Below are 25368 nucleotides of genomic sequence, written 5' to 3'. Positions count from 1 at the left end.
TTAGCTTCCCTTGTAGCTAGGTGTGCCTACTGCCTAAATTCTTACTAAAGAGACACAGCATCAAACACATCTTAAATATGACTGGCAATAACTCACTCTTTCTTTACCTTGCTCCCAAATGAAAACAGTAATGACCAGAACAACATTTATAGCTTTGTGATATGGATTATTGTTGTTCAGTCACCAAATCATGTCCAACTTTTTGTGACTCCATGGACTAAAGCATACCAGGCCTCTCTGTCTCTCACCACCTCCCAGAGTTTGCCAAGTTCATGTCCAATGAATTTTTATGCCATCCAGCCATCTCATCCTCTGTCACCATCTTCTCCTTCTGCCTTCACTCTTTCCCAGTATCAGGGGCTTTTCGAATGAGTCGACTCTTTGCATCAGGTGGCCAAATATTGAAGCTTCATCTTTAGCATCAGTCCTTCTCACTTCCTGATGAATATTCAGGGCTGATTTTCTTTAGGACCAACCGTGGTATAGATAGCAAAGCCAATTTGCTGGCTGCCTGTACTGTTTCATGGAACATTGAATTCCTGGACCTACAATACACGTGTTTAGACACAAAAATGATGAGATTTATTTCTTTAACAAATTATTCTTTACTCTAGCCAATAAAAACTTGTGTATTGGAAGGCTTGCTGCCTGCCACAAAAGCCTAACAACAACAACAACAAAAAGTGTGGGTGTTACACTGCAGTCAGAGTGAAGGTAGTGCATTTATTTAAAATGTCACCTCTGGTAACTGGAAGAGCACACCACTTGCCTAAGGAGCCTGCAAGTCTAAGAGAAGCTATTGGAAAGAGTCAGAATGTTGCCATGAGTTAGCTGTTTATTGCTGCATTTAGCCAGCTTATTTCAAGAATTAATGAGCTCAAGCAAGAACCAGACAATTTTCAAGCAGAGATTGAAGGGAATAGAAGGAATTTTGAAATGAAGGCTCTGATTGTTTTTATCATCCTAGCAGTAGGAAATAACCCTGTTGCATAGACCCTTTCTACCAGGGCCTGTTAAGAATTCTCAGCACAACAAATGAATCTGTAGATGATTTGTGCCAATGAGCAGATTAAGGGTGTTGCTTTCCAAATAAGCCTATTGTTTTATATGGTTTTATGTTTTCAATACAGCCATCATTAAAATGATAGCACATGCTACTCACTGACTGAAGAAGAGAACCATTCCATGAGAGCAGGTTTAATAATTATCTCCAAAAAGAACCTTGGAGGTGGTTTCAAGCACATGGAAATAACTGGAACAACTGTACCAGAAGCTCATTGAGGTTTTTTTTTTTTTTTTTTAAGGAATTGTTTCACTAAGAAAGTCAAATATTCAGCCTTCAAAAATTTTATAGCTCCCAAATCAATGGGAACAGAAGCAGGCTATAAACATTGGCTGTGCTCCTGAGAAAAGCAATCTCTTTAATATCCATGCAGATGTGACTAGGGACGATATACAATAAGAATACATTTTTTTCAAAGAGAAAGCCAGGGGCCACAAAGGAGATAAATTTTTTCCAATAAGCAGAAATGACTTCTAAGCAAGAAACTTACTTTAGTGCTGGGCAAAGAGTCTTTGCAGTTCTTTTCCAGCAAAATAGCTTTGCTCTGACAAGGGACTGCCTGCCTGATCATTCTTTACTTTTCTAAATGGAAAAATATATATATTATAATTGCAATATTCTTACTCCAAGTAAGTTATATATTTGGTGTGAATAATAAGCAGATAATTTATCTTGTGGTGAGGACTTCTCCCAAATATCCTAGTATTTGATCTGACTCTTGAAAGTCCCTTGGACTGCAAGGAGATCCAACCAGTCCATTCTAAAGGTGTTCATTGGAAGGACAAATGGTAAAGCTGAAACTCCAATACTTTGGCCACATGATGCAAAGAGTTAACTCATTGGAAAAGACTCTGATGCTGGGAGGGATTGGGAGCAGGAGAAAAAGGGGACAATGGAGGATGAGATGGCTGGATGGCATTGCCGACTTGATGGACATGAGTTCACTCAAATTCCGGGAGGTGGTGATGGACAGGGCCTGGCGTGCTGTGATTCATGGGGTCACAAAGAGTCGGAAATGACTGAGCGACTGAACTGAACTGATAATGAATAACATCCTCCGTTGATTTCCTTGTAAAGGTTGCTATTCAGTTACTAAGTCATGTCCGACTCTTTGAGACCCCATAGACTGCTGCACTCCTCTGTCCTCCACTGTCTCCTGGAGTTTGCTTAAGTTCATGTCCATTGAGTCTATGATGCTATCCAACCACCTCATCCTCTGTCACTCCCTTCTCCTTTTGCCTTCAATCTTTCCCAACATCAGGGGCTTTCCCAATGTGTTGGTTCTTCACATTAGGTTGCCAAAGTATTGGAGCTTCAGCATTAGTCTTTCCAATGAATTTTCATCCTTGTAGAAGGGGTGATGCATTTAGGGAAAAAAAAAAAAAAAAAAGATAGGCATCAATACTCTGGTGGAAGATTGTGACACAGACTGTTCTCTTTTCCTCTTAGTATTAGGTTGGTCCACGCATATCTGTGGTTTCAGACCATGAATTTTAAATCCTTATCCCTAGACTCCGGAGAAGTCAATGGCACCCCACTCCAGTACTCTTGCCTGGAAAATCCCATGGACGGAGGGGCCTGGTGGGCTGCAGTCCCTGGGGTCGCTAGGAGTTGGACACGACTGAGTGACTTCACTTTCACTTTTCACTTTCATGCATTGGAGAAGGAAATGGCAACCCACTCCAGTATTCTTGCCTGGAGAATCCCAGGGACAGGGGAGCCTGGTGGGCTGCCGTCTCTGGGGTCGCACAGAGTCGGACACGACTGAAGCGACTTAGCAGCAGCAGCAGTAGCAGCATACCTAGACTCAAACATATCTTTATTCATCAAAATAAGAACCATTAAAATTAACATATTTTTGCTAATGAGAAGTAAGTTTGTTTTCCCCATAGCATAAAAGTTCATGCTTTGGGATTTGAAGAGGTCTTGAAAGCATGTGCTGCTTCCTGTTAGTTGTGGAAACATTTCCCTGCAAAAATTTGTCGAGATGCTTGAAGTAGTGGTAGTCACTTGGTGAGAGGTCAAGTGAATATAGCAGATGAGGCCAAACTTCTTAGCCCAATTCTTTCAAATTTTGAAGTGTCCATTGTTCTATGTGCAGTCAAGCATTCTCCTGGAGGAGAATTGGGCCCTTTCTGTTGACCAATGCTGGCTCCAGGCATTGCAGTTTTTGGTGCATCTCATTGACTTGCTGAACATACTTCTCAGATATAACAGTTTCATAGGGATTCAGAAAGCTATAGTGGATCAGATGGGCAGCAGACCACGGAACAGTGACTGTGACCTTTTTTTGGTGCAGGTTTGGATTTGGAAAGTGCTTTGGGGCTTCTTCTCAGTGCAACTACTGAGCTAGTCATTGCCCGTTGTGATGTACAATCTACTTTTTGTTACATGTCACAATGTGCTCGAGAAATGGTTCTTTATTGTTGCATAGAATAAAATAATATGACATATCAAAATTATGATTTTTCTTTTTTATTTGCAGTCAGGTCATGAGGCATCCCTGGCAGGCTTCCCTGGTGGCTCAGAGGGTAAAGTGTATGCCTGCAATGCAAGAGACCTGGGTTTGATCCCTGGATTAGGAAGATCCCCTGGAGAAGGAAATGGCAACCTATTCCAGTACTCTTGCCTGGAAAATCTTATGGATGGGGAAACCTGGTAGGCTACAGTCCATGGGGTTGCAAAGAGTCAGATACGACTTTCACTTTCATGAGGCATCCACTTATTGAGCTTTTTCACCTTTCCAACTTGAAGCATCAAATGCTGGATGACCATAGAATGATCACTGTTGAGTTCTTCAGCAACTTCTCTTGTAGTTGTAAGAAGATCAGCTTTGAGGATTGTTCTCCATTGGTCATTGTCAACTTCCAATGGTTGACCACTGCACTTCTCATCTTCAAGACTCTAACCTCCTTTGAAAAACTTCTTATCGCTGCACTGAACATTCTTTAGCAGTTTCTGAGCCAAATGCTTCATTGATTTTGCAAGTTATTTTTGTTGCTTGAGGACCCATTTTGAACTCAATAAGAAAACCATTCAAACTTGCTTTTTGTCTAAAATGATTTCTATAGTCTAAAATAAATATAAAATAAGCATCAAGTAATGTCATTAACAACAACAATAACAAAAGTAAAAAGTGACTAATGTGCATGAAAATGATGTATAACATAACCCCATTTATTTAAGAATGTATTCCAATATCAAATAGCAAATTTCAGCAATGCAAAAACTGCAATTACTGTGCACCAACCTTGTCATAACTGCCCCTCCATTAGAATTTAAACTGGCATATGTCATCTAGAAACAAGTACTTTATTAAACTTTAGACAAAGGGATATGCAGAGAAGTGATATATGCAACCTCTACATCACATATTCAGGGGAAATGCTGCTTGCTCTTTAATATATTTTCTTCCCCTCACGGTGAACCTGTTGGATTGTATCTTTTATACATGTCACATAGATATATGTCCGATCCCTCATGTTCTTACAATCAGGCATCCTCAAAGTTTATTGGATTCTATGTTGTCACCTTGTCAATTTTGTTTGAGACTTCTGATTATCCTGACAAATGGTGTATGATAAAAGTGATGGCCTAGGAATTCTGAGTCCAGTTCATAAAAAAAGGAAGAAAGAAAGAAATTGTTTCTATTTGGCTTCTGTTTCTGAATGTTCAACTTTGGAATGCAGACACTATACTGTAAGGGAGTGCAAGACATGGAGAGACCATACATTGATGCTCTTTTCAATATCCATAGCCAAGTTCTCAGAGAATAGTCTGCATCAATTGCCAGCTATGTAAATGAGCAAAAGGTCATAAAATTCAAGCCTCACAAGGCAATGCCAGAATATGAAAAAAAAAAAAAATGAATCTGAACACTGGATGACCTTATAGCACAGAGATGTCTATTTGGATTACTTTCCCTCCTTTTGATGTTTTCAATGAGAAACAAGTATTTACCTTATTGGAAACTTTGAAGATTGAGGATCAAATATAGCGGTAGTATAAGACTGAAGCTTTCGTAGCTTCCTCCTACTGTAGGATGTTTGGGTAACATAGAGCTTTGCCCATTTGGTAGTCTATGTCTATATGTGTGTGCTGCTGCTGCTGCTGCTAAGTCGCTTCAGTCGTGTCAGACTCTGTGTGACCCCATAGGTGGCAGCCCACCAAGCTCCCGAATCCTTGGGGTCCTTCAGGCAAGAATACTGGAGTGGGTTGCCATTTCCTTATCCAGTGCATGAAAGTGAAAAGTGAAAGTGAAGTCGCTCAGTCGTGTCTGACTCTTAGTGACCCCATGGACTGCAGCCTACCAGGCCCTTCCATCCATGGGATTTTCCAGGCAAGAGTACTGAAGTGGGGTGCCATTGCCTTCTCCGATGTGTGTGCTAGTTGCTTCAATTGTGTCCAGCTCTTTCAACTCCTTAGACTACAACCCACAAGGCTCCTCTGTCCATGGAATTCTCCAGGCAAGGATACTGGAGTGGGTAGCCATTCCTTTCTCCAGGGTTTCTTCCCTGACTCAGGGATCGAACCCTGGAATCCTATATTGCAGATGGATTCTTTACTATCTGAGCCACCAGGGAAGTCCAAAACAAATATATTCTAATTCTGGAGGTCAGAATTCGAAAATCAATATAATGGGAGGACCTGGATCCTTCTGAAGGCTTAGTGATCAGTCCATTCCCTTGCCTCTTCCAGCTTTCACAGGCTGCCTGCATCCCTTGGCTTATCCTGCTCCACTCCAACCTCTGGTCTTATTGCCACCTCATTGTATTTCTTTTTTTTTTTTTTTTAATTTTCTTCCCCATGTCTTATCTTTAGTCTGCCTCTTGTAGGACCTCTGTGATTCATTAGGCCACCAGGATAATCCAGAATAACCCCCATTTCAAAATGTTTAATAACTTCCACAATGTCTTCTTTATCATGCAAATTAATATATTCACAGGTTCCAGGATTTTGGACATGGGACATCTTTGAGAATCCATCATCAATCTATTGCAGTCCCCATGAAACATACAACCTCTTTAGAAATGTTGAAAACATCTTTAATGAGAATTAATTCTTTAGAAACATTACTTAATAGTGTTAGAAAAGTTTATTAATGTTATTTCAGTCCATATTCTCCAGTGAAAATGTTTACTCTGTGACTTATGCCTGCACTATTTGGAATACAACCTTGCAGTAGCCAAAGTCATTTTCCTTTCTCCTTTTCTTCCTTTATGAAAATTGTTATTTATTATAGCTCACGTTAATACCTTATCTGCCTTCAGGTAGAGAATGAGAGAGTTCTAAAAGTAAATAAGTCAGGCAGAGGAATCATTGGATATCTCAAGTATATTTCTGTTACTCTATGTACATTTTTTTTCCAACTACAATTTTATTTTATTTTTAAACTTTACAAAATTGTATTAGTTTTGCCAAATATCAAAATGAATCCGCCACAGGTATACATGTGTTCCCCATCCTGAACCCTCCTCCCCGCTCCCTCCCCATATCATCCCTCTGGGTCGTCCCAGTGCACTAGCCCCAAGCATCCAGTATCGTGCATTGAACCTGGACTGGCAACTCGTTTCATACATGATATTTTACATTAAGGCAGCTTTTCTGGTGGCTAAAGTGGTAAAGAATCTGCCAGCAATGCAGGAGCCGCAGGAGCCACAGGATTCCATATCTGGGTTTGGAAGATTCCCTGGTAAAGGGTGTGGCAACTCACTCCAGTATTCTTGCCTGGAGAATCGCATGGACAGAGGAGCCTGGGGGGTTACAGTCCACGGGGGTCACAAAGAATCAAACACAAGTGAAGCAACTTGGCAGGCACACGCATGTTCATTTAAAAAGACCTTGTGATGGTGTCACCAGCAAAACATATTAACAGTTCCCAGGAAGTATACATATTAATATCATCTGGGTAATAACATAAAGCCTTCCCCCCCACCCCGCCCCCCGTGCTTAATCTGGTCTGGTTCACAGAGGGCCGTGTACAGAAGCCTAACATCTGGCACCTCAGACCAGAGTTTCTTCTGTGAAAAAAACCTCCTCTGACACCTCAGCTCAGGGTACCATTTGCAGATGCTGCTGTTGCTGCACAAGATGCTCAATTCAAGATGGTGATGGTAGGCCACGTGCAGTGGCGCTCAGACCTCTGAGCCGCGCAACTGCACAAGCCTCGCGAGAACTCCTTGCCTGACTGAGGAGAACCTCAAACGCAGCCGCTGAGGATCTGTTTGGAAGACTATGGATGTTAGAGTGAGAGCTCACACCTTTTCAGAACTGAACTCGATATTGTTTTATTAGTACGAGTTACACCAGGAGGACACTTTTCGGAGCCTAACTGCCAAGGATTGCTAACACATTTTGGCCCACCCTGGCTCCTGTAGGAACACGGAGGAGACTTTGGGAGGTTTGTTTGAGGATGCCGAGATCTGGTTTTAGTTTACTGTGATGGGGTACAATGGCGTCAGCCTGTAGTTGAATTAATAGCAACTCTGCACACACCGCATTGCCCACAGGGTCATCTGTACTGTGTATCGTTGGGGGTTGAAGACTGAAACTCACTCGAATCTGCCTGCTGCCCTTGGCTGTCCTTCCTTTGGTGCAGGATGCCCTGGATGACAGGGACCTGTGGATGAGAGGGAAGCCTCAACACTCTGCCCATTGTCTCGCCTGATCCCTGAACTAAGCAGTAGTCGACGCACCAGCGCTTTTTGTGCTCCAGACCTCCATAATTAACAGTAAATTTTGCCTTGTCACTTCCGGTTTGGTAAAGAACGCTGAGCAGCCCTGTGAAGCCGCTGTTGCTGCATGCAGCCTGAGCTGAGACCCAGAAAGGCCCAGGTAGTGAGGATTAGCTGATAAAACTGGTTGAAGATGCTGGACCTGAATTTCTGAAGTGAGCTTGAGGCCCTTTGAGCCACTTAACCAGATTCTGAGCTGCTAGTGAGAAGAGGAAACACCGACTTCCACCCTCTAGAGGCAAACGTTGGGTGTTTCTTCATCGTTGGAGGTTCTTCAGGCTCTTCTCCCAGCAACAGCACAGACTACCAGCTGCCCCAGTGATCTGGTGAGTACCTCATGGGAATCCCTTGTGCATTTAGCTCTCAGTGGGCTGGGAGTCTGAAAGTTCCTCTTGTTTGGCGGCAAGGGAAAAAGAGAAGACCTCCATTATTAGAGGTGACAGATTTCACATCCATTCTATATAGGCTGTATAACACAGCTGTATCTTAAGAGGTGAAAATCAGATTGTCTCAATTTATAATATATCATAAGTGAGACAGGAGGGCTCTTCCAAAAGCAGAGCAGTTTATTTCTATTGGAATATACCTGTCTAAGTGAAAGCGTTATGAAGTGTGAATAGATACATCTAATAAGCTCTCATGACAGGATTTTATTTTCTTTTTGCATGTATACTGACCATATCTCTTCTGAGTGCCACTGAAGCCTAAAATTTCCATATACACATTAATTATGTTCAGCATTGACCCCTGTTAAAGTGAAAGTATTAAAATATTAATTTAACATATGATCATTATATAAAGGAGTCTGAGCTTTCAAAATATGTAAAACCAATGAAACTATTTATAATAAAACAAATTAGATTTTGTGCAAAACTGAACAGTAAAGGCAAGAATTAATGTAATGCTTTCTCTGCATTATCTAGCAGGAATAGTTTTGCAGCAATAATTAACCTGAAACTGTCAGGTTCTGTGGACTTGGTCTGAATTAGAAGGTGGTAACTAGGCTATTCCTAATTTTAACTTATCTTCAATATGATATCATAGGACATATTTCACAAAGTTTTAGTTGTATTTATGTGTGCTTGTTAAGGAGAGCAGCAACAATAATTTTAAAGATTTTAAGAAACAAATTTAACAGTTAAATATTTTTAAAGCAAGCACAGAGTCTTATGCATGTTTACATTTTGATTGAGAAGTGGCTAGTAGTTTTCCTTCTGCCCTTTAAAGCTCATTTACTTCTCCAATTTAAGTACAGTATTCACTGTTCAAATTACCATGATTTATAGAGCAGATTCTTCCCTTATTCTAGCAGGATACTTTATTATTTAATTACAAGATTTTTTCCCAATTACCCTAAAAGTCACTTATATTTGTTATAAACTCTATATTCTTTAAATAACTTAAATCAAATACTAACATAATACAGAAAGGACCACTAAGTAAAATAAAACATCTTTATCAATTTAGGATTGGACAATTTCTCTGAAGTTTTCAAGAAGGTGTCTTAGCCATGCTTTATTTGCTAGCTAAGTTTTGCTGAATAAAGTTTATTTCCGTGCCAATTACATTTGATTCTTAAAAAAGATGAAATTATGTAGACAAAATATAAATATTAATATTTTTGTCCCATGAATATAATGTAGCTACTGTCATCTGATGTAAAGAACAAGGATTTAATGAAACAAATTCTATTAAGATACAAAATGTAAAATGATGAGCTTGAACAGTCACCTACAGTGCCTGAAAAACCTGCTAAAAGTTTTCCTTTAATTTCTTATGTGTGTGTTAGTCGCTCAGTCGTATGCAACTCTTTGCCACCCCATGGACCGTAGCTCACGGACAGGCTGCTCTGTCCGTGGATTCTCTAGGCAAGAGTACTGGAGGGGGTTGCCATTTCCTTCTCCTTAATTGCTTATGAAGCTATAACAAAGAGATAAAATGTGGCTGTCCCTTTAATTTCATAGAAGAATGAGAACATATACCAAGATCTAGAAATCGGTTGTTGGAAAAGGAAGAGACTGAAATAACCAACATCAGTGAGAAAGATTTTTAAGTATGTTCTTGGACTACATTTTTTCCATTACCTACCCTACACTAAGGAGATGGAGAAGGCAATGGCACTCCACTCCAGCACTCTTGCCTGGAGAATCCCATGAATGGAGGAGCCTGGTAGACTGCAGTCCATGGGGTCGCTAAGAGTCGGACACGACTGAGCGTCTTCACTTTCACTTTTTACTTTCATGCACTGGACAAGGAAACGGCGACCCACTCGAGTGTTCTTGCTTGGAGAATCCCAGGGACGGGGGAGCATGGTGGGCTGCCGTCTATGGGGTCGCACAGAGTCGGACATGACTGAAGTGACTTACCTTACACTAAGGAGAAGGCAATGGCAACCCACTCCAGTACTCTTGCCTGAAAAATCCCATGGACGGAGGAGCCTGATAGGCTGCAGTCCATGGGGTCGCTAGGAATCCAACAGGACTGAGTGACTTCACTTTAACTTTTCACTTTCATGCATTGGAGAAGGAAATGGCAACCCAGTCCAGTATTCTTGCCTGGAGGATCCCAGGGACGGGGGAACCTAGTGGGCTGCTGTCTATGGGTTCACACAGAGTCAGACACAGCTGAAGCGACTTAGCAGCAGCACCCTACCCTAAAGCAATTTCAGTGGTACCTAAACAAGGAATGTAAACAAATATATTTTCCAAAACCTTAAGATTTTGCTTCACATGCATTCTTTAGTTCTAAATTCTAGACTTATTTATTGCATTGACTACAAAAATAGAAAAAAATAATCATCAATTTGAGAGAAAATTTCTCTGAAACCCCCAAAGCTCAATACTGATGTGCCTCACCTATAAACTAATCTATTTCTAAAACAGACTATAACATTGAATTCATAATTCCTGTGGCATGAGACTTTCTCACTACATTTACTTTATTATGGAAATTAACCTGTCTCGTATGCAAAGGAAGTAACACAGGGTTAATTCTAGGACATGGAGAAGTTCAACATGATCAAGGATACAGCACTGATGTGCAATTAAATGTATTAGTCAGGGAAACTTCCAGTGAGAAAAGAGAGTTCAAGTTCAGAAGAGCAGGTGACTACCATGAAAAGTTGAAAATTAGCACCTCAAAATTCACCTAGGAAAAATATGCATTCCTCTGTCCTCATAAAAGATGCAAAAGAGGAAAATTTCAATTTGAGCCTTGATTTTATAGTCATAATACAAAGATGAGTAAACAACACATACAAAATCAAAGTTGAATGAATAAAGTATGGCAGATTAAGGTCAAGAATCAAGTTCAATGTATATATGATTGTATTTCTAAAAATACTTTTGATCAGGGATAAAATGTTACGTAAGAAAGTATTTTACAAATAAAGAATTACTCAGATAAAGTGAAGTTGCTCAGTCGTGCCCGACTCTTTGCGACCCCATGGACAGTAGCATGCACCAAGCTCCTCCGTCCATGGCATTTTCCAGGCAAGAGTACTGGAGTGGGTTGCCATTTCCTTCTCCAGGGAATCTTCCCAACCCAGGGATTGAACTCAGGTCTCCCGCATTGTAGACAGATGCTTTACCATCTGAGCCACCAGGGAAGTCCAGAGAGATAAAATGGGACATGAAATCATGAGGCAAGAGAGTGCAATAGAAAATAGGCAGGTATATTTTTTACAAGTAAAAAGGCTTGCTGAAATTAATACTATAAAATGTATATAAAAATTTTAAGAAACCAATAGAAATATATTTGCCATTGAATATATTAACCATTCTCATGCAGGAAAAAGCCATGCATTTGTCTTACAAATAAAACAAAGTAAATTTTAGATATATCATTATATAGATACATGATCATAATTTATGAATAAATATATTTGGAAAAAATTTAGATTTGCTGAAAACATGCAAAGAAAATACAAAGAGTTTCCATACAGCCTTCATTTAATGTTCCTAATATTATATAATCATGGTAGGTTTTTCAAAAACAAGAAATTAACACTGGTACAGTATTCGTAAGTAAGTTAGAGACATTTGAATTTCTGCAGTTTTTCCACTAAGTTTTTTTTGCTTTCTAGGATTCTATTCAGAATGCCACCAGTTTATTCAATCATCATGCCTCCTTGGTATCCTATGATCTGTAACAATCTTCTTTTGCTTTTCATGATCTCAACTGATTTTGAATATCTCTTAATTTGAGTCTTTCTGATTTCCTCATGGTTGCACTGAGTTTATAGTCTTTCACGAAGAATGCCACAGTAGCCAAGTTTCCCTCTTATCAAAATATATTGGCAATTAATTGTATCAATATGATTTTCACTAGTGATATCAACTTTCATCGGTTCAATAAACTTGAAATATAAAAATATACAGCAAATATTTAACTGACAGTTAAATATTTATGAACTTTCTATATAAACTAATTCAGATATAAATTTGTTTAAATATATATATCTTTATAAATTATATAATTATAAGTGCATATGCAAATGTAAATATATAATTGCATATTTTATTCATCTATGCATATACATATTTAAAACTAGATTTGGCTACCTCAGTTTTTAATATTATGTTTAAGGTGACTGTGACTGTGAAAGCTGCTCAGTTGTGTCTGACTCTTTGCGACCCCACGGACTATACAGTCTGTGGAATTCTCCAGGCCAGAATACTAGATTGGGTAGCCTTTCCCTACTGCAGGGGATGTTCCCAACCCAGGGATCTAACCCAGGTCTACCGCATTGTAGTCAGATTCTTTACCAGCTGAGCCACAATGTTTCAAGTACAAAAGCAATTAAATAGAAAATTATAGTCTGTAAATATATGTAACAAAACAATATTTAATAGAAAAATTATTAATGTTCTTAGCATCTAAAGAATGTAAGCAAACAAATTAAAAGTCTTTAACAGCAAGTGGGTGAACAAAAGTAGAACAACAGACAACATATTGTAGCAACAGAAAATAAACTGAAGAGATTAGATTATTATTAACTTTTTAAAAAGTTCTACCTCACATATTAAATGAAAAAATACCCAGCCAGTATAAAACATATAGTTTTAATACAAAACTAGAACTTATAAAAATCATCTATTTGCCACTGTTATAGTAGAAATAAAAATTGAATGCTTGGATTATGGTGGGAGATTAAATAGTTGCAATTATTTTTTTCCCTAAGAGCAATTTGCATTTCTTTATAAATATGCATGTCTATTAAATTTTTCAATTGTATTTAATATATATTTTTTTCCTTAGAGTACATTGGACCATAAACAAAATTACTTTAAGAATGATCATCATGGTGACATCTAAACAGTAAGTTGAAAACTCCCTAAATGCTTAACAGGGACAATAAAAATATACTATAAAAATTAATTCAATGCTATGTTTTCATTAACTAGTCCAATTAACGAACACTGGCATAGAAAAAGAATAAAATTGCTAAGTAGAAATGAAATTCATGTTATTTAATAATGTTTGTAATGCCATAGCAATATTATTATAAAGGTAAACAAATAAGAACTATATGTATGAATAAAGTCCAGAAATGTATACACCCAAATGCAGGTATTATTTAATAATAAAATCAGACTAGTAAATATGTTATTATTTTTCTCATTATTTTAAATATAAGTGCATGTATTTTTAACTTCTGTGACGAGAAGAAATTAGCTAACATGAGGTACAATAGGAGAAGGATATGGCAACCCACTCCAGTGTTCTTGCCTGGAGAATCCCAGGGACAGGGGAGTCTTGTGGGAGGCTGTCTATGGGGTCGCACAGAGTCAGACACGACTGAAGCGACTTAGCAGCAGCAGAGGTACAATGAGACATTATATTTCTCATGATAATGACATATATAAAAAGTAGTTTTTTGTCTTTGAATGAAGATTGAGATTTCATTGTATACTGCTGATGTGTGGATATACAGTACCACACAGGTTTTTTTGAACCTCAGTTTTACTCAGTATATAGCAAGAGCTTTACATTTATTTCACTCTGAAGATTCTGTTTTGAAATAGACTTTTATTGGTTGCATCTATGTCTGATGTATTATATTAATGAAAATTGGACATTCACTAATACACTGACAATAGCAAACAGGTGAAAGTCACTTTGTATATCATGTTTGGATTATATTTTTGTTTCTTTCGGGTGCAGGAATATAACTAAGCTCGAAACACCATTGAGTCTGAAGATCTACTAGGAAAGCAGGGAGACAAGCATATTAATAGAAGCTCAGAATGGATTGAAAGGTGATCTATAATAGGGAAGGAGGCTCCCACATCTGCAACATTGACTGAGGTTGTTTAAATTTATAGGGACCATTTAGTGATGCTCTATGAATTCTAAAAGAGGGGTGCAGTGGAGCATCGGCATTGTAAAACTTCTCAGTAAAAGGCCATTTCGTAGGTAAGGCACTCCCTTGGTCTGGTCAGGAAAGAATTGCACGACTTGACAAATGTAAATTAGACCAAGTGTTCAGGTCAGTTCAGTTCAGTTCAGTCACTCAGTCGTGTCCGATTCTTTGCAACTCCATGGACTGCAGCACCCCAGGCCTCCCTGTCCATCACCAATCACCAGAGTTTACTCAAACTCATGGGCATTCAGTTGGTGAAGCCATCCAACCATCTGATCCTGTCTTCCCCTTCTCCTCCCACCTTCAATCTTTCCCAGCATCAGGGTCATTTCAGATGAGTCAGCTCTTCACATCAGATGGTGAAAGTATTGGAGTTTTAGCATCAGCATCAATCCTTCCAAAGATACAGGACGGATTTCCTTTAGGATGGACTGGTTGGATCTCCTGCAGCCCAGGGGACTCTCAAGAATCTTCTTCAACACCACAGTTCAAAAGCATCAATTCTTCAGTTCTCAGCTTTCTTTATAATCCAACTCTCACATCCATACATGACTACTGGCAAAACAATAGTTTTGACTCTACAGACCTTTGATGGCAAAGTAATGTCTCTGCTTTTTAATATGCTATCTAGGTTGGTCATAACTTTTCTTCCAAGAAGCAAGCGTCTTTTAATTTAATGGCTGCAGTGATTTTGGAGTGATCTGCAAAACTCATTTTGCAGATGTGATCTGCAGTGATTTTGGAGCCCCCAAACGTAAAGTCTGTAACTGTTTGCACTGTTTCCCCGTCTATTTGCCGTGAAGTGATGGGACCAGATGCCATGAACTTAGTTTTCTGAATGTTGAGTTTTAAGCCAACATTTTTACTCTCCTTTTTCACTTTCATCAAGAGTCTCTTTAGTTCTTCACTTTCTGTCATAAGGGTGGTATCATCTGCATATCTGAGGTTATTGTATTTCTTCAGGCAGTCTTGATTTCAGTTTGTGCTTCATCCAGCCCAGTGTTTCTCATGATGTACTCTGCATATAAGTTACAGAAACAGGGTAATAATATACAACCTTGATGTACTCCTTTCCCTATTTGGAACCAGTCTGTTGTTCCATGTCCAGTTCTAACTGTTGCTTCCAGACCTGCATACAGATTTCTCAAGAGGCAGGTCAGGTGGTCTGGTATTCCCATCTCTTTAAGAATTTTCCACAATTTGTTGTGATCCACACTGTCAAAGGCTTTGGTATAGTCAATAAAGCAGAAGTACATCTTTTTCTGGAACTCTCTTGCTTTTTTGATGATCCAGTGGATGTTGGCTATTTGATCTCTGGTTCCTCTGCCTTTTCTATATCCAGCTTGAACATCTGGAAGTTCACGGTTCACATACTGCTGAAGCCTGGCTTGGAGAATTTTAGCAATATTTTGCTAGCATGTGAGATGAGGGAAATTGTGTGGTAGTCTGAGCCTTCTTTGGCATTGCCTTTCTTTGGGCTTGGATTGAAAACTGACCTTTTCCAGTCCTGTGGCCACTGCTGAGTTTTCCAAATTTTCTGGCATATTGAGTGCAGCATTTTCACAGCATCATCTTTCAGGATTTGAAGTAGCTCAACTGGAAATTCATATCCTCCACTAGCTTTGTTGGTTGTGATGCTTCCTAAGGCATCACATCATTTGACTTTACATTCCAGGATGTCTGGCTCTATGTAAGTAATCACACCATTGTGATTATTGGGGTCCTGAAGATCTGTTTTGTATAGTTCTCTGTATTCTTGCCACCTCTTCTTAATATCTTCTGCTTCTGTTAGGTCCATACCATTTCTGTCCTTTATTGTGCCCATCTTTGCATGAAGTGTTCCCTTGGTATTTTTAATTATCTTGAAGAGATCTCTGGTCTTTCCCATTCTCTTGTTTTGCTCTATTTCTTTGCATTGATTACTAAGGAAATCTTTTTTATATCTCCTTGCTATTCTTTGGGACTCTGCATTCAGCTGGGTATATCTTTATTTTTCTCCTTTGCCTTTCACTTCTCTTCTTTTCACAGCTATTTGTAAGGCCTCCTCAGACAACCATTTTGACTTTTTGTATTTCTTTTTCTTGCTGATGGTCTTGATCCCTGCCTCCTGAACAATGTCATGAACCTCAGTCCATAGTTCTTCAAGCACTCTATCTATCAGATCTAATCCCTTGAATCCTTTTGTCACTTCCACTGTATAATTGTAAGGGGATTTAGGTCATACCTGAATGGTCTAGTGGTTTTCCCTGCTTTCTTTAATTGAAGTCTGAATTTGGCAGTAAGGAGTTCATGATCTGAGCCACAGTCAGCTCTGGGTCTTGTTTTTGTTGACTAGCATAGAGCTTCTCCATCTTTGGCTGCAAAAATATAATCAGTCTGATTTAGGTATTGACCATCTGGTAATGTCCATGTGTAGAGTTTCTCTTGTGTTGTTGGAAGAGCGTGTTTGCTATGACCAGTGAGTTATCTTTGCAAAACTCTATTAGCCTTCACCCTTCTTCATTCTGTACTCCAAGGCCAAATGTACTTGACCAATTGTTACTTGTCATATGAAATCTGCCTCCATATAATGTAAAGAGGGGGAAAAACTTCTGATTCTGTTTAGATTGTAAAGGACAGTAGTAAAAACAATAGAAAACATTTACAGAACACTTAACCCTATGTCAGAAAACGTGCCAACCATTTTCACAAACATCATTTCACAGTTACTCACACATCACTTTGACGAGTTTCTGAAATGTTTCTATGCATTTGAAATGAGGCTTATTAGTAATTTGTCCAAAGTCACATATTAGTAAAAGAGAGACCCAGTTTTGAAATCCAGGCAGTCTTCCTTCAAAAACCGAGCCCTTCACCTTTACATGCTGGATATTATCAACTTCAGTTCAGTTCAGTTCAGTCGCTCAGTCGTGTCCGACTCTTTGTGACCCCATGAATCGCAGCACACCAGGCCTCCCTGTCCATCACCATTAGTTTTATTATTAAATATAAAGATAGACAAGCTATAGCTTTCTCCCTAGTGTCATTTCAGTTTGTAGGTTATTTTTATGACATACATTATTCATATCTGGGAAAGATGGAAAAGTTTTCTTAATTTATCTGTAGCGAATATTCTATGTGAAAAATTCTAATTAGCAAATTAATGTAACATACAGCAAATGTAATGTAATAAATGAATACAAATATAGGTAACGTACATTGACATTTTTAATGCTGGATTATGAATTTATATATGGGATAATTTTAATCTTCATTATTATGATTTTATTTTAAGCTTTCTAAAATGATTTAAGAATGTTTATTGTAGAAAAATGTTATATTGATTTCAAAAAAAGAGACAAATTGGAAAAACATCTAGGAAAATACAATATGCTTAAAAATAAAAGACTGGCAAATTTCACAAAAGTTGGTAATGAAGCCAAATTTTATAGCTTTGGAGACTAAACACTTGCCATCTTTTATAACATTTTATTTTTTAAAAATGTTTCTTTTTTAAACATTTCATTTTTAAAACTTAAGTGAGAAAAAAAATTTATCAGGTTCAAAAATGAATGTTACTTAGATTAACTTATTTTTAGAATGATATGGTACATTATCTTTAAAAATAAGATACAATTTAACATAGTTGTATGTTTTGTTTTCACAAAATGAGAAAATTATTTATTGACTCTGCTATTTCTCTGGAATTTCAAGAATTTCCTTCTTGATAATTTTCCTTTATAGTAATTTTCAAAAGTATTGCTGCTAAATATACCATAAATTATAGAAAATTATGAGAAGAAAAGTAAAACAAATAGTAAAATGGATTAATATATGAACTCTATGACTGGCCTATAGTGAACTACAGATATGTTAGTGATTTTTTGTAAAGTAATACTACCAACTATGTTATTTCTTTAAAGACTTATAGTTCTACTAGTCTTAATAATTATGTTATTAGTATTTTAGTCTTTATGTTAAACATCATATTTGTATGATTTATTTTCTCTTTATGATAATGTTCTGAATATATGCTAATATTATCACTGTGTTGTTGATGGATATAATGACTTTTTAAAATTATTGGCTAAAATTAACAAAGCTGCTTGAATTGATCACTGGTATTCACATAAATGAACCTAATTGCAATTTATATGCCTTGTTATTATATGATACTCTTTTCACATGACAAGCTTTTAAAATTTACCAAAATGCTGTTAAACATCTAAATATAGCTATATTTACATTTTAAAATTTATTTTATCATTCTTAAAATAGTTAAAATGATTTTTAGTGATGTTGTATATTTCATGAATTGATATAAGAGAACAGCTTTCATAATTTAACAGAATATTTGTTAAAATTATGATATCTCTGTTATTTTTATATGTTAATAAAAATTTAATTTACCTTAATTTTAAAAAGTAATCTCATGAAAGTACTTAACTAAAAAACATAAAAATGAACTAAACTGTATTAGCTTCAATTCTTGATAGCAGAACATACATGCATATGCTACCTTAGAGGAACAATTAGCATTTTTCAGAATGAGGCAATGAAGTGATGAGAACAAGATAACAAAAGATAACAAGCAGGTTTTTTTTTTTTTTTTTGGTACAAAATGATATATAAATATCATTTTATTTATATGAGAATATTACATAAATAAGAATATAGAAAGGCTTATACTCCTCAGATTCCCATAGCTCATTATTGGAACCGTTGTGACTTAATCCAGCATGAAGGAGGATTTCTTTGGAGGGAAAAATCTTGCTTCCCTTTATCTTAAGAGTTTTCTATCCTTACTCACCCCCACTTCACTATTCTGGAAACTCTTACTTTGTACTTGGCTCCCCTTATAAGGTAAAAGTAACAGTAGTTTAACAAATGAACAAGATTCGCAGCACATTTGCTGAGATTCAATTCTCTGGACATAAATGTCCTGTTTCCAGTAGCATCCTTTGACAGGCTGAGTCTTTAGTTCTGTCTATGGTTCAGTTTTGTTCATCACCCATTAATGTCATGGTGAATATCAATGGAGCCTAGCAATGCTGAACAGTAGGGAAGAGTTTGAATGACTGACTAGCTCTGTTCAAATCGTATCAATGTGTCCTTGCCTTACATAACAAGTGAAGGTTTGAATAGTCTTCAAGTACTGTGAACCATCCTAATTCAATTTTAAATTCAGTGAAATATGAGGAAATTATCTATGAAATGAAAATTCTCTGCCCTGTCTACTTTAATAAAATTTGTTAGAAATAAGTTATTCACAGTTCCTATATTAACATATTGGATTCTTTTCACACCGTTGAATATATGTTGTTCCTACACATCGCATACCCTGTTTATAAAATATATAGTAAAACTTATGAAATTAACATACTAAATTGATTTTAACCCTTTCTCAGTAACTATTAAGTTTCCATGTCTTTCCCTAACTACTAAAATTGCTTATTATTCACAACATCCCGCAAGATACGTACAAATAGATCTCTAATAAGAGAGTTCAGGAACTGTGGGGTCTATGACATATATTGACAGGAAAGAAGGTAAAGAATTAGCCTGCAACACAGGAGACCCAGATTTGATCCCTGGGTTGGAAAGATCCCCTGGAGAAGGGAATGGCAACTCACTCAAGTATTCTTGCCTGGAAATCACCAGGGACAGAGGAGCCTGGTGGGCTACAGTCCATGGGGTCACAATGAGCTGGACATGACTGAGAGACTAACACACACGTGTATGATGTATATTAGTTTCCTTTTCTTGGCATGTACTTTTTTAGTAAGTTAATGACAGAGTATAGCTGTATGCTTCTGGAGATGTTAATCTCTGATGTTGTTGAAGTGTGGCCCTAACAAGAAATTACACCTCTCAACCCAAAATGTGCTTGTTGTAAGATGTGCATAATTGTAAGAATTTGGATTTATTGAGTGGTTTGGAGTTGGGAGTGAACAGTAGACTAGAAAGGAGCAAGTATGGCCTTCTGTGGTGAAATAACTGAAAAAATTATATATTAGTCTATATGGTATAATCTAAAGAAAGAGAGCAGAGCAGAGTAACTAGAGCACATACTCTGCCTGCAACCAGACAGATGATCCAGAGCAAGCTCAAGTATTTATTCAAATTCTGCTCCATAATTTCCTACTGTCTCAGCCTCTGGAACTGTAATCTCTTAAGAAATGTTTTATTCCAGCCAGACTGAGGTCTATAACCTGGAAGACAGTCTCTCAGATAGCTGTGAGGAACTTCTCTGTAGAAGCATGGTTTTTGGCATAATTTTATATCTTGTCATAACAAAGAAGCATGGTAGGGGTACAATTCCTTCAAGGCTTAAGGGGGAAAAAACAGTATCATATGTACACAGTGGATCAGTAGGGCTTTTGCATCTGAGAATTGAGTCTTACCATAGATGGAATACTAGCAATTTCATCCCCAAAATGGATGCATTTATCACTATCTTCAAAATAGATAATCCTTACTTCTGGACAGTACATGCTTTAATGGTTAAAGCAGATTTAAAGTGTGTACCTGATAGGCTACAGTATAGGCTCTTCTAGTTAGCATAAACCCAATCATGTATTAGCCAAATAACTTCTTACCTTAATGGAGAAGGAATGGCAACCCACTCCAGTATTCTTGCTTGGGAAATCCCATGGGCAGAAGAGTCTGGCAAACTATAGTCCATGGCGTTGAAAAGTGTAGGATGCTATTTAGCAATTAAACAACAACAGTATACCTTAATAGGTGGAATTTTCTTTCCTTATTTCCAAGTTTTGATTGCAAACCTTCTGATACAAAGATTTGATGATTAGTATATTTGCCCCTCGGTGCCAGGGTGGTACTGCCTGCCTGTAGTGGACCCATTGTCCGTCAGTGACAAGCTTTTTTGTATATATGTATATATATATTTTTTCTTAGTTATCCACATAGTGGGCAGAACTAATCAGATATAGTGAACAAACACAAGAACACATTTTATATGTTGAGATTTTAAATGCTGACAAGAAAACATTTCATAGGCTACACATATTGTCAGTTATATCACATTGTTGAACAAACGTTGAAAATGTGTTTTTAGCAATAGTTTTAAAGAAAGCAGTGATACATGTCATGAGTAGATTGATAACTAGGAAAAGAGTAGTAATACATACTATGAAAATTATAAGCATCTGTAAAACAGGGTGGGAAAAAATGCTTATTTCAGAGAGGAGTCAACCTCTCTGAAAGTAAGTGATCTGAATAGATCACTTAAAGAGTTATATTCCCTTATATCTTATAACCAATTTATCTTTGGGGAATTTTTTTTCTAGTTATGTCTCCACTTCTCCAGAGGTATTGATATAAGAGCAACAAGTGTTGCGAGCAGGAGCACAAATATTTCTTGTTTAACCAATAGGAAATCTAAGGCAACCCTGTTATCTGATACTTCTTGGGCTAAGGTATTTAGTGATGCTTGTTCTGACATGATTTGTGTAGAGTCCTTGACTCTTTGACTGATAATAGCTGATAGATTTCTGATCATATACTCATGCACTAAGAACCAAAATTCACAAAACACTTTGCAACCAAGTGTCTTGATATCTTACTAACACAGGTTTATTGACTTTGTAATAAAGAGAGAAAAGAGATTCATCTATTTCCTTATATATAGATAATGAGGTAACATGTCCCAATAAGCATAAACCTTCTGTATGCCACATATTAAGACAATTTATGTGCCCATCCTTTATAAACTGGGTCAATTACAATATTAAAACAAAACCTAGGGGACACAGTGATTCCTCCTAGAGTGCTCTCATTGAAAGTCTCATTAATTGGGAGTTTTGTAAACACAATGTTAAACCATAAATCATTTTCTTGCAGGCTTTCTAAAAGTCATCTGTATTGTATTTAACATATAGGAGTTACCAGAATAGTTTACTCCTATTTTTCTCTTTAAGACATTTGTTAAACAAGCAAGTGATGCAACAAGGGGACCTTGGGGTGTGCTCAGTCTCTAAGTACTGAGGACAGTATCAAACAAAGGATGGACCCATTAATATGTTAAAGAAATTGAACATGAAACATTAGGCCAGACCGAGGTCTCTCTGGTTGAGTGGTAATTTTAGGAACACCTGAAAAGTTGGTGACAAGAATTATGAAGGGATTTATGTCAGTTTTTATTGACTGGGGAATTTGATGATAGATCCAAACAATCAGTTAGATAGCCATACTTTGTGACATATTTACTAGATAATTTTATGTCCATAATGATCATTAATAGCTTAGAGTAAAGCAGTAATTTTCAATTAAAAAACAATACCTGTGGCGGATTCATTTCGATATTTGGCAAAACCAATACAATATTGTAAAGTTTAAATATAAAATAAAATAAAAAAAACAAACAATAACCCAATTTTCATAGGGAGGCAAATATTTAGTAACGAGTTCATCTGAACTACCAGGATGGGTTTTACAGTCCTGGTTTGGTTCTTGAGTCAGCTATCTACCACTGTTGTCTTCTCCTTCTGGTATGGGTATTGTTTCTTCTCTGCAGTTTTCTCTGCAGACCAGCCTAATGCAAAGACACTTTTAAAAATAAGAGATGTGAACCCATGAGTCTGTGCCTTTTAATTTGGCACATGGATTATTTAACAATACCTAATAAGGTCCTTTCCAATGGGGCTGCAAAAAAATCTTTTATTTGACATATTTTCTAATAAACAAAATCTCCATATTGTAAATCATGATCCTTAAGGCCTTTGTTTCTGGGAAGTTCACCAAGAAATGAATTAACTACCAACTTTTTTCATTTCTTTTAAGTGCCTCAATAAGACCGTGACAATAATGTAATATATCTCCCTTGAGTAAGATTGGTTCATATATTCTCTCATCTAATTACATAAGGTGTCCTGTTAATATTTCAGAAGGAGACAGCTGATTTTACCAAAAGGCATAGGACTAAATTTAAGAAGCACTAACAGAAGAGCTTTTGCCCATGAGAGATTAAATACTTCTGAAGGTTTTTGCCAATTGAGTTTTGACAGTGCCATTAATTCTTTCCACCAGTCCTGAAGATGGGGGGTGATAAGTTCACCGAAAATACTGCATTATTGGCCATATGTCACAAATAGATTTAATTATTTGTCCTGCAAAATAATTTCCCTGGTAACTGTGTAATTTGGAAGGAATTCCCCAAACAAGAATTATCCTTTCAAATAGCAATTTAACCTTATAGCCGTTCCTCTGCTGTAAGGAAAAGCTTCACCTCAGTGTGAAAGTATACAGATTGTTACCAAAATATATTTATACTCTTGAGACAGTGGCATTTGGACAAAGTCCAACTGCTGTATCTCAAATGGTGCCTTAGGAAGGAAAAAGTGGCCTTGTGACCCATGCAGTGATTTTCCAGAATTATATTTAGGGCAGTTAGTAAGAAAAACGTATACTTTATGAGCCATCATGGGAGAAAGTTTCCAAGCATACAGTTTTCCCCATATAGCCATTTTCTCAAGTGCCCATTGAGTTAAAGATTGTACATACTGGGTTAATGGTTGAACTCCAGCAGGCACTATAATTTTTTATTTGTTTTGTTTGTTTTATCATTTCCAAAATATATATATGTGATGGGATCAAAATTCCCTCTTCTGGTTGCCCTATTTGTTTCTCTTCTTCAGTGGCAATTTCCTGAGCCTGCAGACGGAAATCTTCTACTGAATTGATAAGGTTAACAGAAAGCAGTGGCCATTCTCAAGGCTAGACAGAATGGGTATTTAAAGCTCCCTGTTTGGCTACATCATCAATAAGCTGATTTCCTTTAGTTCCATACTGCCAGATTTGGAATGCCCTAGTATTTTAATAATTGCCAGCAGTTTTGGTATATAACACTTAATAACCTGGCAACCTGTTTTCCATTTTTTAATAAGCTGTCCTGAAGAGGTTAAAACTTTCTGTCTCCATAACATACCAAAGTTGTCTGCAATTTAAAGACATAATGACTGTCACATTTGATATATGATCTTTAGCTGGTTGATGAGTTCAAGTTAGAACTATTAATTCAACTTGTGCTGACTCTGTTTTTGGTTAAAAAAAATGAACTTTCAATTATGTTCATTGTGGTTGTTACTGCATATATATCTTAGTAATTTCCACAATCATTTTTTAAGTAGGACCCATCTGTAAACCAAAGTAGACTAACATTATCAATAGATTTTTATTGTAAATTATTCCTTGAAGTAAGAAGATAATTGTTAGTAAAATGCAGTTGTAGTCATTTCCTTTCCATGGTTCTGGAAGCAAAGTTTCAGGGTTGAGGTTATTTTTGTGACATACAATAATGATAAAACTAAAATTATGATTAATAACATTAAACTAGAATATATTTACATTTTAGCAATGTCAAATCATCTGTACTACATATATTAATATCATTTACCCATACAATATGAGCTTCCCTGGTGGCTCAGATGGTAAAAAAGACCCCAGTTCAATCCTGGGTTGGGAAAATCCCCTGGAGAAGGGAATGGACACCCACTCCAGTATTCAAGCCTGGAGAATGTCATGAACAGAGGAGCCTGGTGCGCTACAGTCTCTGGGGTCACAAAGAGTCGGACATGACTGAGCAACTACACACACACACACACACACACCACTCCATCCCACCCCCCCCCATACAATATAATCTGAGAAGATTTAGCACCACTCATTTGACATTGCTTCCCATGTAATTTAACATAGCAAATAAGCCTAATTAAGTTTAATTTCTATCTTGGATATGCTTCAGGTGCTCTTGAGGAAGTTTTTCAAAGACATCAAAAGGTTTCAAAAACACTTTGCTGAGTAGGAAAATAAATCAGTATAAAACAATACTTATTCACTCGACCAAAGTGACAATAAATGATTTGAAGGGCAAAAAATAAAGTTACAACAGGCTATTCAAAAAGTAAAGCAACTTTTCAGTCTGGTATCAACAGCAGATATTTCAAAAAAATGATGTCACCTAACAATATCTAATCCAAGTTTTGCACAAGCTTACTACTAATACCAAAATTCACTTAATTAGATCCATTCCAATATTAGTCAGTCCCATGCGTGTGTGCTAATGACTTCAGTCATTTCCTACTCTGTGTGACCCTATGAACTGTAGCCCTCCAGGATGCTCTGTCCATGGGGACTCTCCAGTCAAGAATATTGGAGTGGGTTGCCATGCCCTGCTCCAGAAGATCTTCCCAAACCAGGGGTCGAATCCA

At 37.2% G+C, this 25368-nt stretch overlaps 1 long non-coding RNA gene across 1 annotated transcript in view; it reads left to right on the top strand.

Annotated features, from left to right (window-relative positions):
• The first annotated feature begins 7240 nt into the window (after positions 1–7240).
• The window catches only part of LOC132343244 (uncharacterized), a 324929-nt gene continuing 306801 nt past the window's right edge, over positions 7241–25368 (top strand). The window contains exons 1-2 of the long non-coding RNA XR_009491978.1: positions 7241–8123; positions 13057–13116. This is a non-coding gene — a long non-coding RNA (uncharacterized lncRNA). The remainder of the gene's footprint in view (positions 8124–13056; positions 13117–25368) is intronic.

The sequence above is a fragment of the Bos taurus genome, chromosome 20 (genome assembly GCF_002263795.3).
Source record: "Bos taurus isolate L1 Dominette 01449 registration number 42190680 breed Hereford chromosome 20, ARS-UCD2.0, whole genome shotgun sequence".
In the NCBI taxonomy this organism is placed as follows: domain Eukaryota; kingdom Metazoa; phylum Chordata; class Mammalia; order Artiodactyla; family Bovidae; genus Bos; species Bos taurus.
This window is presented reverse-complemented; position numbering and strand designations above follow the sequence as displayed.